Raw genomic sequence first — 14,692 nt, 5'->3', positions numbered from 1 at the left:
TCAAATGCCCCACTTACAACTTGCTCCAGTCTGTGCAGACCCTGACACGTTAACCTGATACATTCCCTCACTGAACCTGAGGCAATGCCTCCTTTATGCTGGTCCCGTGTTCTGCTTGCTCCCTGCCAGCTGCCCCACTGGCCATCTGCCAGTCACATCCGCTAGCCGCCCACTGTTCCTCCTACCAACCATCCACCAGTCATGCCTGCCAGCCATCTGTCTGCTGCTCCTCCTACTAGCCAGCTGCCTGCTGCTGTCTTGTGCACTTTGCTATGGGCAAAACTCTGTGTTTCTAGCTTAGTGTCATTCAGCTCTCAGCCTAGCCACAGCATTTCAGTATCCACCAAGGTGGAGTCTCCCAAAATAGCTATAGATCTCTCTTTAGATCTACAAGTAAACAGTGGGAAAAGAACTAGTCAATCCCAAAGGGCTTCCAGACAGCCAATTCAACAACTATATCTACTCTTTTTCACTCATACAACACTTTGAGGGGGGAGAGCCCTGTGTAATCCATATCTTACACAGTAATGATGACTGCCCTGTACCCTCACAATACTCAAGCATTGTTGAGACTCCACAATTCTTACACTGGATGATAGCATAAATTGTGACTTTACAACAGCATGTTGTTTACAATAGACAAAATATCCTTGCTTTCCCTGCTACCATCAGGCTTTGTTTACAAGGTATTAGATATGCAGATCTTTACATGTTCATACAAATGATCTCTTCAGAACACATTCCCCAATTCCTTCAGAAGTATTGGGCTCCAGCTGGCACATTCCTTACAATATGTATCATAAGTAAAGGAAGGGTAATAGAACAATGATTCCTCAGCTCTCGTCCCCTAAGTCAGCCATAAATATATTAGCATATTGTGGGGTCATGTGGGTGCCCATAGCCGTGCCACTAATCTGGAGGTACACGTTGTCCCTGAATTGGAAATAATTGTGGGTGAGAACAAAGTTACATAGGTCAGACACCAGGTTAGCTGTGGTAACCTCAGGAATGGTATTCCTGATGGCCTGTAGTCCATCTTCCTGTGGAATATTGGCACCCTTACTACTGGACCCTTCGTTGCTGTTACAGATCCAGACTAACACGGCTACCCCTCCGATACTTGATGTCAATGGATTCATGTAGCTGCAATGAATATGCATCACAAAGCTGAGGAATTAGATGTTAGTTGATGTCAGCAGCAAGATCTTGATAGTGACACTGCTTCCACCTTTTTCCAAGAGTGTTCATCAGGCATATGCATCACAATGTCTTTTGCACAAGGCTTGATGAGTTTTTTGGCAATTGTGTGCACTTCTCCAGTAAGTGCAGTCTGGTAGCTCACTTTGCAGGATGCTTCTGTTACATTTTTGTTGTCCAACATAGTGATTTTCATCACTGAGGGTGCATCTACACTAGCCGGCTACTTCAAAGTAGCTGGCACAAAGTCGAAATAGTACGCATCGCGTCTACATGCACCGTGCGCTATTTCGACATTGAAATCAACTTTAGGCAGCAAGATGTCAAAATCGCTATTCCTATCCGAAGATGGGAATAGCACCCTACTTCAACATTCAACATCGAAGTAGGGTGTGTGTAGACAATCCATGTCCCGCTATGTCGGAATAGCGGGGTCCTCCATGGCAGCCATCAGCTGAGGGGTAGAGAGATGCTCTCTCCAGCCCCTGTGGGGCTCTATGGTCGCTGCGTGCAGCAGCCCTTAGCCCAGGGCTTCTGGCTGCTGCTGCTGCTGCTGCAGCTGGGGGTCCATGCTGCGTGCACGGGGTCTGCAACTGGTTGTTGGCTCTGTGGATCTCGTGCTGTGCAGGCTGAGTGTGTCTGGGAGGGGCCCTTTAAGGGAGCAGCTTGGGGCTTTGCTGGCCCCTTATTTCGATGGAGAGCACTTGTGTGTGTGGACGCTCCGCATTTCCTTCCGGGGCAGCTCCTTTCGACTTTCTCTGTTGCTACTTCGACGTTGAACATTGGTGGCACCAGCCCTGGAGGACGTGTAAACGATACGCATCAAAGTAGCCTATTTCAATGTTCTTATATCAAAATAGGCTACTTTGACATAGTGTGCTAGTGTAGACATAGCCTGAGAGTTTACTGTTTGAAAGCGTGTCAAGCATTAGCTTGAAAAAAATGTATGCCTTTATATTTATGTTCGGAAATATTTGTTTCTAAGTGCCTTCATACCTTAGCAGGTATCAGAGAATTATTGGAAAGTACTCTCTTGTACACCACACACTGCACATTGGGAGTATCTTTATTGCCATTGCAATTAAATCTGAAAGTCAGATAACTCTCATCATACTTGGGTTTCTTGTTGCCTGCTGCTAATCCAGTGGATGAGAGTGGTTTCTTTTTGAAGCTCACTTTCTGATTTTTCAGTCACAAGAGGCTGTGATTGGCCGCCTTTTCCTGTCACTACATTTTGCTTCTTTCTTCCAGCCAAAGTCCGATTGTTAGAAGCCAAAGTTTATTTTTTTAGCAACTTATCCATGGATAATTGGTAATAAGGGCAGGTGGCAATCTGTTGGAAATACTGAGCGAAAATGCAGCATGAAGACTACTATATTTCAGCAGGCTTCGGTCCAAAGGAAACAGGAAATAAATACTTCCTTAAATATTTGACTTGTGGGAAGATCTAGGCCAGATGGTTGAATCAAGCATTTGAAGCATCTAATATATGTCATCAGGCCTGCAGCTCATGTACAACTTGGTATATGCCACTGCAACTAGGAATGTTAGTTAGTAATCTGGTAACCCAGTAACTGCCAAAATTTCTGTTCGTTACTTGGTTAACTGCCCCTTCTTCCTGCTGCTTTGAATTTAAAAGGCTGAGCCAGCACAGAGGCTGGCTTAGCTACTGTCCCCTCTGTAGGGATTGGGCTCTTCCCCCTCCTCCACCGCACTGCATTAAAAAGGCTGACCCAGCATACAGGCTCGCTCAGCTTCTGTCTCTGCCATGGTGATTCTGGTGCAAGCAGGGATAGAGGCTGACCCAGCTGCTCCCTGTTTACTTGGGGTGTGGAAGCATTGCAAATTACTGGGGGCACTAACTGATAAGCAGATGCTTAACAGCTAGTCATGTAATCAGATACTCTATTGCATCCTTAACTGCAGCACATTTTTATCTATGTCAGCTGTAGTCTGTGATTTGCTGAGCTATGCATAGTTTTATATATCCCTGGCCCCTATTTCATGTTGCACTGTAGACTTATTTATGAACATTGCCACAGTAATTCTCAATATAACAGGTTATTTATAAAAAGGGTCTTCTCAGTTGTTATCAAAAATGTCACTCCCTACAACTGTCATTAATATTTTCTCACATATTTTCCCTGGACACATTGCGCAGAGCCCCAAGGCTCTGCCATGCACAGCTTGGGAAACCCTGGTCTGAAGAATTTTCCACACAAATAAATGCATTTACTATGATTACAAAATACATCTCTTCATTAGAGACAATGAAGTAGGAGTGGTCCAGGTAACGTATAACAAAGCAACAAAGAACCTCTGAGTAACAGAAGTTCTCTGACCTAAAGGAGAGCTCTGTTTATGTTGAAGGCTTCTCTCTCTCTCCCTAACAGACTTTGGCCCAGTAAAAGATATTACTTCACCCATGTTTTTTCAGCACTTGGAAAAAATGTCTCTAGGAGACCTTTTATTGGCAGCATTTTTGTCTCAACATAGTCTGTCCACATTTTTGTTATTGTCCCTTGGCCGCCTCTGAACTGCTTTTTTGAGACCTCTTACTTCCCTACTTATACTGCATACTCTCAAAAAGCATAGATACAAAAATATTAATAGATATAAAGCACTGCATTGTTTCAATGCTATATTCCAGCAAACTCTTTTATAAAATATGCTTTGCCACAACAAGCTAGAAAGCCGAAACAATTGGTTCAATTAGGCAAACATTAAGGTAAGGTTCTTGTGCACAATTTTTTTTTCTTATTCAACACATGAAAAAAAAGCAGTCAAGTAGCACTTTAGAGATGCACAAAATAATTTATTAGGTGAGCTTTCGTGGGACAGACCCACTCCTTCAGACCATAGCCATACCAGAACAGACTCAATATTTAAATCACAGAGAACCGAAAACAGTAATCAAGGTAGACAAATCAGAAAAAAAATGATCAAGGTGAGCAAATCAGAGAGCAGAGGGGCGGGGGGTGGTGGTGGGGGGAGTCAAGAATTAGATTAAGCCAAGTATGCAAAAGAGCCCCTATAATGTCCCATAAAATTTGCATCCCGGTTCAAACCATGTGTTAATGTGTCAAATTTGAATATGAAAGAGTTCAGCAGTTTCTCTTTCCAAAAAAGAAAGAGAAACTGCTGAACTCTCTTTCATATTCAAATTCGACGCATTAACACATGGTTTGAACAAGGATGCAAATTTTCTGGGCATTATAGGGGCTCTTTTGCATACTTGGCTTAATCTCATTCTTGACTCCCCCCCCCCCCCCGCCCCTCTGCTCTCTGATTTGCTCACCTTGATCATTTTTTTGATTTGTCAACCTTGATTACTGTTTTTGGTTCTCTGTGCCTTAAATATTGAGTCTGTTCTGGTCTGGCTATGGTCTGAAGAAGTGGGTCTGTCCCACAGACGCTCATCTAATAAATTATTTTGTGCATCTCTAAAGTGCTACTTGACTGCTTTTTTGTTTTGATAGTGTATAGACTAGCACGGCTCCCTCTCCGTTACTAACACATGAAAAAGTGTCTTTAACTGAGAAGCCTATCAAGGTTATGTGTTTTAAACTGTCCATCCATTTCTCCAAGTGCACAGCTTACGTGTTCCTTCCAATCTTTGTGTTGGAATGGATCCCATGGGACCTCTGCATTAAATGGATCCCATGGGAACCACTACATTAAACAATAAAACAAGCATACTTCACTTACGGTGTCTTCTCCATTCCTTTCCTACAGGAGGGGTATAATCATCCCACATTAAATGAGTACTTTACTTTACTAATGAGTACTCGCTAAAATGAGGGACACACATACCTACCTTTGTTCACTAGACAAGTGAACTCCCCCCACCTCCGCTACTATGAGCCTGAAACCCCACCGGCCCCTCAGACCCAACCTACTACAGTCTGAACCCCGCTCCAGCCATGCAGACCCAACCCACTGCAGCCTGACCCCCACCCCACCAGCCCCGCAAACGTAACCCGCCTCAGCCTGAACCCCCACCACCAGCTCCACAGCCACAGCCCCCTGCAGCCTGAAACCTCCTTCTTCGAAGTAAGCAACTTCAAAGTTATTTTTGTAGTGTAGACACAGCCCATGTGTTGTTGTGGTAACAATGCCATATTTGACCTATTAGACACTCATATTTAAACAAACTCACAAAAGTCACCTTGACATACTAAGCATATATTTTTCAGAATATGGGAGTATGCAATCTTCATTAGTGTTCAAATTAAACATTGTTTAATAGAACTGATAAAATGGGAACATGATTATAATTAGCAACATATCAAATGTATGAAACAGAGAAATCTGACACTCTGATAGTGTGATCAGACCCCCACTGTCTTAAAAAGAACAAAAAGCAGAGTATCCATATGAAGCAGTAATTAAATATCCCCCAAAATAATTCTAAAAGAGGAAGAAAGGCCAGTCCACAAAATCAGAAACGAAAAAAAAAAAAAAGCAAATAGCAATTTTCCATTCAGCAAGGTCCTGATCAGTCAGGTACAAAAGCCAACGCTTAACTTTAAGCACACCTCATGCTTTACATTAGGCATCTTACTACAAAGAGGCACATTATGCCAAAATGAGCCAGAAGCTGAAATGATTCTGACTTCCAGCTGCAAACTACAGAAACTTCATGACAGCTATCCGCAAGTCAACTTGGGGTGGGAAGGTCAGAGGTAGCCGGTAGCTGGGGAAGACTTTTTTAGTTTTGTTAGCTTGTAAAATCAAAGGGTTTATATGGGGGTCAGCTCATATGTATGTATGCTATATTAACTCCACAGACATTAAGGTGAACATCCTTCAATAGGTACTATGTCATGTTTAAATATGGATGTATTCAAGATTTTTTTATAGGAACTGTGTTGGAGGAAAAAATGTCAATATGTAACTAGAGGAGTCTCACGAGGAGGTATGGCAGCCTTACCACTGAAAGTAAAGTATAGATTACTAGTGTTTTCATCTTTCAAAATCAACCAAAAACACCTCCAAAATGATCAAGATATAATAAAGCTACATCTCTTTGTCTCCATATGTTGATTAAGAAAGGATCTTAAATATGTCTATCTAAATATAGATATACAAGTAGACACAGATATTATTACTCAAAGTTAAAGTGTAATATCAATAAAACCCAGTTTTAAAGATGTACACTTTGTAAGGGTTCATATAAATCAGGTATGTCTTGGCTTGTGTCACAATCGTGTTTCAGTTAACCGAGTGTCCATAGGATCCTATGAGTTACGTAGATGACTAAAAACTGTAACTGCACGTAGAGTCACAGTCTCCCAAACAGATATATCTAGGTCACTTTGAAAATATTGAATTAATTCAGATCTGCACTCCACATAATTATGAAAATATATAATTGATGATTATGAATCCATTTATACAGAAAAAACACAGATTTTTTTAAAGCTACTCTACACCTGTCTCTATAGCCCTTTTCATCTTGAGAGACGGTGGTTAGCAACAGTGGTGAGGCTCTATGGGCAGTGTTTGGGTCTGCAGCTTCTCTCGTGGCTTATCCATCCAATATTGGACTTGCACAGTCAATTGCAATAATGGCATGACAGTCTATGACCAACTTCTTGAGTCTGAGAGTTTTTCCTTCTAAGATGAAGTTATTTTGCTTCGCTTGCACATATACTATCGAAGGATGATGTGCCCTGTTGTAGCAATCATCACCAGGTATTTCAATGTGATGATGTAGATTCCCAGGATTTTGGATTGATGCTGAATTTTTTCCCGGTGTTTTTTCATGTATCCTTGAATTTTAGATTTGGTCTTCCTCTTGTTCTCAATCCACGTAACAGTTCACCAAAGAGGATTTCTTTGGGAAGACATTCATCAGCCATTCTTCTCACATGATCAAGCCATCGCAGTCTTCTGCTGTTGAGGATTGCTATGAGGCTGGGTATGCCAGATCTTGACAGGACATCTGCATTGGAAACTTTATCTTGCCAGTTGATATTCATAATTCTGCAGAGGCAGCGAATATGGAAGCTGTTCAGTTTTTTCTCCTAGTTCGAGTAAGTGGTCCATGCCTCAGAACCATATAGCAGGATATTCAATACGCATACCTTGGATTAGTATCTTTGTTTTCACTGTCAGTTTAGGATTGTTCCATGCTCGTTTCATAAGTCTGCTAAAAATCGTATCTGCCTTCTCGATTCTGATGTTCAGTTCTTCATCCATGGATAGGTTTGCATTGAGAGTAGATCCAAGGTAACACAATTGTTGAATCACATCTAATGGACTGTTAACCTGTAAAAAAACATTAAAGCAGTAAGTATCAGAGGGGTAGCCATGTTAGTATATATTCACAAAAATGAGAAGTTCCATGGCACCTTAAAGGCTAACAGATTTATTTGGTCATAAGCTTTCATGGGCAGAAGTATGCAATCCCCCTACAACTCCCTTTTAGATCAGGTCTCTAAATATAGAGCACCTGGAGGGAGTGCTGGAACCAGGGGTACTCAGAGAGCAGCCACACCCTGAGGCTGTAAGTGGGTTTTTTTATATACAGAGTTTACAGTTTGGTTCAATGGTTTTCAGCATCCCCACTATAAACATTATTCCAACACATCTGCACACCATGTAAATATTCAGCTGGTATGAAATCATCCTCTACATTACTCAAGAGTATTGAACAAAGCACGGGCAGCCTCAGGATATGAGTAGATATAACCTGTTTACTTTTGTACTATAGTCCTGAACTGCTCTAAGCATATGTTGGATGCATCCCATGGTGCATATCCTTTGATATTGTTTGATATCCTATGATATTGTTTGAATAACCAATACCCCACATTTAGAATATGACTATTATAACAGTAGCACTGATGCAGTTCTTGAGAGCACTGAGGTTTGCAAATCCTATTTTAAGAGGTTTTGCTTTAGGAATGAATTATAGATGCCAATAACACACAAAGATCAGAGCCAGTTCAATAGATAAATGCCTCAACAAAGTCTTAATCAGGTTGTTTAGGTACAGACACTTTTCAGTTTAACAGTTAAAGTCACTAATAAAAAGCAGGTCCAAATACCTAGCGTGTTGAAGTGACCTTTTGGGATAAGAAGATAGGAACACCGAACTATCAACGCTCATTTACAAGCATATTTTCACTCCTATAATATACATTTATGTCTTGTTGGTAAAATATTGCTACACTTCAAGAAGCTCCCAAATTGACTCTGGTATCTTGGCACGAGTTATAATTTTTTGTTATATAAAATTTACTCATCCTCATTTAAAATGTACTCCATTAAGTTGCAGATACACACACATGCACTGGCACGTACCAACAAATTTCATTCCCTATTTGTCCAGTAATAGTGTATCTGTAGCTGTGTTGTACGTCTGATTTTCAGCTTTTCTGGTGCTTTTACTGAGTTTTCAAGTAGCACTTAATCCCTTCATTTGTTAATCTCTAGAATTTTGATTTAGCGCATTGATATTTGCATGAGTCTTAACGCAGTCAGTGTTGTCAAGTAACTGTGAAGTCACCTTCAACCCAGAACAGAAGCAGAGCTCTTTATCTGGATAGCGCTGTCTTGTAAACAGTACAGTATATAGATATATGATGGGCCAGTGTCTGATCTCAGTAATTTTAGAATAAAACTAAAAAGTATCTGAGTGTATTTGTCTAAAGTATTTTATTGTTAACAAATTAACTCTTTACCTAGAAAAGTGCAAGTAAGCTTTTTATCTCAATTATTGTTTGTTGGGATACCATAGTGAGGTAAACATTGTCAAATGACGACCATGAGGTTTGACTGTCACACTGTGGAAAAACAATGGGTGTAATCATGACACCATTAAATTGATGGAAAAACTCCCACCTGAGTACTTTACAATATCACATCTTGTTTCATTCCCAAATATCACTGTATCCACTAAACTGTTGCTACCTAACATGTTTACAAACTTGATTAATTTTGTTTTAATCTTCATTCCCTTTTCTATCTAGGTTATTTCCTCGGCCAGACGTATAAGGAACCAAGCCACTCTTGTGATGTTTTGACTGTGCTCTGCTTCCACTGACCCCTATAGCTGTATAGAATTAGAGGGCAGTCAGAAACTCTAGAAGACATTTAGGATCTAGCAGTTTCAGGCAGTTAACTAAATATAGCTACAATACACAATTATGAATCCTACGAGAGATCGGGACAGAAAGCACAGCCCTGTGTTTTCTAACATAGTGTTGGAAAACTAAGGGTGGCGGGTGATCCAGGCACAGCCTGGTATTATCTTTTCTGTACCATGTCCAAGAGATCAGACAAGAGCTTGTGGCCTTGGAAAGCTCCTGATAGTATGGCTGCAATAGAGCTGTGCAGGAGAGGGACACCAAAGCTAGTATGGAGGCACAAGACCTCTTTCTCTGGGTCAGCCTGTCCTTCACAACTTCATGGCCATCTCCCTTCTTCACAGTCCAACTAGTTTGGAGCCCACCATTGCAATAGGGGAAGGAAAAGCTTTCGACATGCAAAGAGAAAATCTGCCCAAGGGAATTAAGGTTATTCATTTAAAGTCAATGAGCTTGCTGGAAGATCATCATTGGTCTATATGGAGCAGTCTGAGCAACTAAAACGCCAAGGCTATGTCTACACTACAGATTTGTTGACAAAATGCTAGTTTTGTCAATAAAACTCATGGAGCATCCACATCACAAATGCTTCTGTCAACAGTAAAATGACAGAATACGGCACTTCTGTCAACAGCATTCTGCCGTTCCCCCACGAGGCACAACGCCTCTCTCCACAGATTCTGTTGACAGAAAGCCAGTGTGGATGTTGCAGGGGCCTTCTGTCAACAAAAAAACTCCTCCATAGCACCGGCCAGATGCCCCGGTGGGGAATGCCCCGTCCACAGCAATCACAGCATTGTGCTCCCTGCCTCTGGCCATTCTTAAAGCTGCAGGTAGCCCTGGAAAAACCCCTTGGCAGGAAGCTGAGACTGGGGAAGCAGCCCAGCAGCACACTGTCTGCTCCACTCCTCAGAGCCTCTCCATCCAGCCGATCGGAGTGACATGGCAGCAAGCCAGCCATCACACAACACCCCAGGGCCTTCCAGGGAGCAGCCTAGGGCGTCCCAAGACCCCCCAGGGCACAAAATGCTGGGCCCCCTCTTGTACTGGACCCAAGCTCCAGCACTTTCTGGCAATGTGGGGCGAGGAACACACCCTTCTGGACCCCTCAGCCAAGAGGAGGAATGCCCTTGCATATGCCCAGCTGGCCACCACCCTGGCGTCATGGGGCCACCCCACCCACACCATGGAGCAAAGGCAAAGGAGCTGCACCAGGGTACGCTCAGGCCCATGATGCGCAGTGCAGGTCAAGGGCAGGACCTGCCCATACTACACGGAGCTTCGCTGGCTCCTGGGGGGCAATGACACCTCCCTCCTGACTGCTGCCATGGACACAGCTGAGGAGCCCACCCCACCACAGCTGGAGGGGGAGGAGGAACTGGAGCATTCTGGGACAGGCCGTGCTGCAAGCTTCACCAGCCAGGCTCAGCTGTGGGCCCAGCACATGGAACCATGTGCAAGGCAGCATATCCCACCTGGGCCCAGCAGGCAGCTCCTGGGCACAGGCCCAGCCCACTGCCAGCTTCACGGGAGGCCAGAGGAGCCCCAGCTCCCAGGAGAGGTGGGAGGAGGCCCTGCCAGCCCCTGCCACAGCTGTAAGCAGTCCAGTCACATGAGCAGTGGCCTGACCCCAGACACACCGAGAAGTGTGGCTTCTGGCACGCAGGCATGCCCCACAGGCGACAGCACCTGTTCCTGCGGACAGCGCTGTGAGCCACGTGTGGGGGAAGCGCCCTGGGAACAGCCAGGTTGTGTCTGGATCACCTGCCACCCATGAGGGGACCTGTCTGTGTCTGGGCACCTCCCTTGGCCACTAGCCCATCGAGCGGGAGGGGGCCTGCAGTAGTCAGCCTGGTCCTGGCGGCACCATGCAGTCCCCATGTGGCAGGGCCCGCTGTGCAGGCCACACATGCCAGTGCTCCTGGGACATCCCTGTCCCGTGGCCCGGGGGATATTGGTTGCTGGTCACAGGGGGCAGGGCCTTAGGGACGACGTTGCGTAACTGACTCACCATCCCTCCTTGTCTTCCTCACAGCTGCACCTGCACCAAAGAGAGGGCTAAGCTAGCCCCAGCTCCTGCCAGGGCCAGCCAACCCTGACACAGCACTGGAGTGAGCTGGCACCCCCCACCGAGAGGGTGGGCCCTAGGCCAAAGAGGATGTCGCTGGGCAGAAGAGGACCTGCAAAAGGCCCACAGTGCTGCCCTCCAGAGGATGATGAGCAGCCTTGAGCCTTGGCTGCGGGGTGACTGGCAGCGGTGGGCACGGGCATGGGACCAATTGATATCCTGCTTTGATGCCACCACCAGAGTCTGGCAGGACCTGTTGGTCCAGGCACCCAATGGCTGCTGTTCCCTCTTCCCCCTGCCACTGCCCTATCCAGGCGCCCTGCCCCCATCACACATCCCACAGGCCATCCTGGGCATGCTCCAGTGAGCGATGGCCAGGGCCACCCCACCCCACTCCACAAGACCCCCTGCTCTCCCAAGTGACCCAGACCCCGCTGCAGCCCCACTGCCTCCTTACCTTCTGGTGCTCCCAGTCCCAACCATGGAGGAACTGACCACTCCCACCCTCAAAGCTTGTTTCACTTGGTTCACTAAGTCTTCTCCCAGCAGCATAGGAAATGGATAGTCTTCCTAGACTGCAAAAATCCAAGTTCCTGATGAGCCCTTGTACTTAACCAGCATCTTGGCTGTAATTAGGTGAAAAGATTCTGCCCTGAAAGGTCAAACAGTTACTTGAGCCTGCAGTGTTGAACCATGACTGGAGCTGGGACAGGAGGTGTACGTGGACGTTCTCCATCTCAAGTTTTTTCCAGTTCAATTTCATGCTCAGGCAAACTGTCCCATAAATGCCCTGTATCAGATGGGTAGCCGTGTATCTGGAAAAAAAAAAAAAGAGAGAGAAGTCCTGTGGCACCTTATAAACTAACAGGTTTTTTTGGAGCATAAGCTTTTGTGAGCAAAGACCTGCTTCGTCAGATGAAAATATACGAGAAGCATAATACACAGTGCTGAAGGCTGAAGTCTTCATGAAGATGCAACGCTAGTAGGTATCAATTCAATATAATAGTTCAATTTTATGAAGAAATATTAACTTTTGATGAAGTGGTGATTTTAAAGAATATTTGGAGGAAACTTACCCAATGAACTGTAAAAGAAAAAGTATTTGTGAGCTGTTCTTACTTTATTTAAGAGAAACATTGATCTCAAGAAAGTGTTGATGAAGTGGGTCTTTGCCCACAAAACCGTATATTCCAAAAAAAAATCTGTTAGTCTATCAGATGCCACGGACTGCTTGTTGTTTTATAAACATCCTGGTATTTTCATTTCTACACTTGACTGTTCCTGTTTCCTTCTGTTCAAGTATTTGTAGTTGGACTGACTTAAGGGGTTGGGTTGTTGGTTTGTTTCAAAACACTGGGTGCTGGGTGCTCAGTTCCATGCATCAACTTCAAACTTCTCCAGATTTCACAGAGTTACAGTGAATCTCTCAAATGTCTTCTGCTCCGAATTTATTAACATTTATGCTATGAATCTTCAAAATGCTATAGAAGCATTATGATTTTGGATTTACTGCACCTCTCAGTCATTTCTAGGCACTTAAGTATTTTAAATACATTTGAAGAGCTCTTCCCCAGACATAAAACAGAAAGAGCCACTTCATAAATTCAGGTAGCCTCCACTGAGAATAAACACACCAGTCATATATTAAAAACATCCTGGGAAGATATTTCTCATCTATAAAATCCTTTCCCACTGGAACCTTATAATAATTCCCATTAAAATCCATTCCCAGGAAATGCCTTGGAGAACAGCTAACTTTTATAGCACACATGAAATCCAGGTTCTTAAGAACTGTGAAGTAAAGTGTGTTTCAGAGCCAAAGTTTTCTCAAATTGCCAGGACTCCCACCACTGGGAGCTCGGTGCCCAAAATATCTTTGAGGATTTGGGCCATACATCATTTGGAACCAAATGCACCTTAAACTTTACCCACAAGTCGACTGACAGCTAGAGAAGAATTAAGGAGTCTGCTTCATCCTGCCTAAGAAGGGTTGCTCATTATTATCCCCATTTTACCAATGAATAGACTGAGACAGAAAAGTTAACTGATTTGTTCAAAGTCAGAGATGTAATCACTATCAAAGCCAATATTAAGAAATCATTCTTTTTTCAATCTTACCCCTGAGCCTCCAACCCTTTCTTGAGATCCACATTTCTCTTAAATTAAAAACAACCCACAAATAGTTTTTCTTTACCAGTTAGTTTGTTCATTTGGGTAAGTTCCCCCCAAATAGTTTTTAAAATCACCACTTCACCAAAACAGTTAATATTTCTTCATGAAATTGAACTATTATTAATGTAGTGATACCCACTAGCATTGCATCTTTATGAAGACTTCACACTTCAGCACTGCACATTATGCTTGTGTATATCTTAATGTGCCCATGAATTTCTGTTCAATATCTGCGCTGGGGAGATGGCGATTGTCTTTTTTTAATCACCTGTCTTTCCTTTCTTCTTCCTGGCACTCTGCCTATGGATTTGTAGTGGAATGCGCACAGCTTACTTCTGTTCTGGATGCTGAGCACTTACATCAGTTTCTCCCGTTACAGTCTTTGAACTAACTAATCTCTTCGACTTCTCTCTCTCTCTCAGCAGCTGCTGCTGCTCTATCATTTGCTATCAGCTGGAGAAACAGGCAACATTCTTTCTCAAGACCCAGTGCAGCTGCAGTTCTATTTTTAAAACAGTGGATTGGTTAAATATCTCACTGTAAACTCCATGTTTGAATTCAATGGAGCACCAGATCTCACTTGGACTTTTACCCTGCTGAAGCCGCAGAATTGAAATTAATCAAATTTTGCACAAGATCTGCATAAAAAGAACATGCTCCAGTGCTGGTGGCTCAGCTGGTGATTTAATTAATTGTCACATGACAAAAAGTCATGTGTTCGGAGATAACATGTGGTGCTCTCTCAGTCTCCCAAAGGGGGTTTAGCATAAACAATATTAGTGGCAAATCCTAGGGAAAGGGATATTCTGTGAACTCAGATAAGCTGGAAGAAAAGAAGAAGGAATAACATTGAAATGGGGAGGGAACAGCGGCTTCTGCCTGCAGTAATGAAAGAAAATTGCATCATAGAATTCATGTGGGCTCCCTTACTTAAGGGTATGTCCTGCATTATGAAATTAGGTCAAATTAATTGAGGTCCATATTTTAACAGCCAATTTACAAAGTCGAAGGCGCATGTCCTCACTTGGCACATGAGATCCCTGGAGTGAGTCCCCACTTCCGTGGCTACCACTGACTAACAGTGATGGTCTGTGGCTAGCCCTCCCCCAATTCCCGCCGCGCATCCGAATACTTGGTGGGGCTCCCAGTGTCTGTTCGG

Source organism: Carettochelys insculpta, chromosome 2 (assembly GCF_033958435.1).
Source record: "Carettochelys insculpta isolate YL-2023 chromosome 2, ASM3395843v1, whole genome shotgun sequence".
NCBI classification, from domain to species: Eukaryota; Metazoa; Chordata; order Testudines; family Carettochelyidae; genus Carettochelys; species Carettochelys insculpta.
This window is presented reverse-complemented; position numbering follows the sequence as displayed.